The sequence below is a fragment of the Plasmopara halstedii genome (assembly GCF_900000015.1).
Source record: "Plasmopara halstedii genome assembly, contig: Scaffold_2956, whole genome shotgun sequence".
Lineage (NCBI taxonomy): Eukaryota > Oomycota > Peronosporomycetes > Peronosporales > Peronosporaceae > Plasmopara > Plasmopara halstedii.
Genome location: NW_020189861.1, coordinates 1,398,542 through 1,399,594, shown reverse-complemented (window position 1 = coordinate 1,399,594; position 1,053 = coordinate 1,398,542).

Genomic DNA, 1,053 nt, shown 5'->3' with positions numbered 1-1,053 from the left:
AAGAAACAAGCAGCCCAGGAATGATACAGGATCCAATGCACCTATCGATCGCATTGGAGGTGTAATAGGAAGTGATATCAAGGGCCCAAACACACCAAGGGACAGATTGGGCAATAGATACTTGATCAACTTCGTCGACCATAAGACTAATTATTGTCGAGTATTCCTGGCTAAAACTAAGGAACAAGCAGCGAAGCAGTTTGAGCATTTCTTAGTGTATTTTGAGAAGCAATTTAGTTGCAAGGTTAGCGTGCTGCGTACTGATGGGGGTGGCGAGTATGCCAGCGTAGATTGGTTCTGCAACAAGTCTGGAGTAGAGAGGCATATGCCGGAGCCTTACAACCAAGCGTCGAACGGCAAGGCCGAACGGATGCACAGAGCAATCATGGATATGGCGAGAAGCATGCTGTTTGCCAGCAACTTGCCACTACAATTCTGGGGCGACGCCGTGAAATACTCGAGCTACATCCTGAACAGAAGCCCAACCAGATCGAATGCTGGAAGGAGGTCACAAATTGAGGCTTTGATTGGCAGCACAGCAAGCGTGAGAGACATAGCTATAAACGGATCGCTATGCAGAGTGTTTAAAGACCCAGGGAAAGCAAGATCAGCTCTAAAGAAGCGTTCAGAGTCAGGTACTATTCTGGGGATTTCAGAAGAAATCGAAGGATACATAGTTTACATACATGACTCGAAGAAGGTAATTATCACCACTCACATGAAGTCCATAGAGACGTTCACGGAAGCCCAAAATGCAGAGTTGCAAGCGAGAGCACAGAATGTGCTTCAAAATCAGGACGGCGGAGGAGCAATGGATGACCAGCATCCATCAGGAGACAAGGTAATCGAAGTGACAAAGAGGTCCAAGTCGAACAAGGCTTTGAACAAGAAGAACAATAAGAAACCTTCTGAGAAGATGATTACAAGACAAACGTCAAAGCAAAAGAGCAACGAGGAGACTGCCAATCTAGTGATCAACGATCCTAAAACCTACAATCAAGCAATGAACACCAAGGATAAAGACCTATGGACTGTTGCAATTAAGGCCAAACA